Source organism: Bison bison, unplaced genomic scaffold (assembly GCF_000754665.1).
Source record: "Bison bison bison isolate TAMUID 2011002044 unplaced genomic scaffold, Bison_UMD1.0 scf7180017864369, whole genome shotgun sequence".
In the NCBI taxonomy this organism is placed as follows: domain Eukaryota; kingdom Metazoa; phylum Chordata; class Mammalia; order Artiodactyla; family Bovidae; genus Bison; species Bison bison.
The window spans coordinates 4,167,897-4,168,309 of NW_011494941.1; the positions used below are offsets into that span (position 1 = coordinate 4,167,897).

The 413-nt window shown below is 44.1% G+C and overlaps 1 pseudogene; it reads right to left on the reverse strand.

Moving 5' to 3' along the window:
* Positions 1–413, reverse strand: part of LOC105000179 — a 2,741-nt pseudogene that overhangs the window by 1,379 nt on the left and 949 nt on the right.

The following is a 413-nucleotide window of genomic DNA, read 5'->3' on the forward strand; positions in this document are numbered from 1 at the left end:
CAAAGAGTTGGACACTGACTTTCATTCCAGATGCCACCTAGGTCAACCTTCAGTGGCTCCTCACTATTATCAAGATAACCTCTCTCCTTAGCCTAAGAATTCCTCCTGATCTGATCTGCCCCTGCCTTTCCAGCTCTGAATGCCATTCCTTCTCCTTCTCTGAGTGTCTTAGCATTCATATCTCATGACACTGCCTTTAGGAAGCCTTCCCCAACCTTTCTATCTGAGTCCAAACCTCTTCTCCTGCACTCTTGTGGTCTCCAGGGACACTCGAGTCATGGCCTCATTGTACCATATTGTAGTCATGGGCCATACTTTCTTTGTGCCACTAGACTATGATTCCATTGAGACAAGGGACAGTGTCTTAATCTTGCTTTTTGTTTTATTTGTATTTCTAGATACAAAGAGAACTT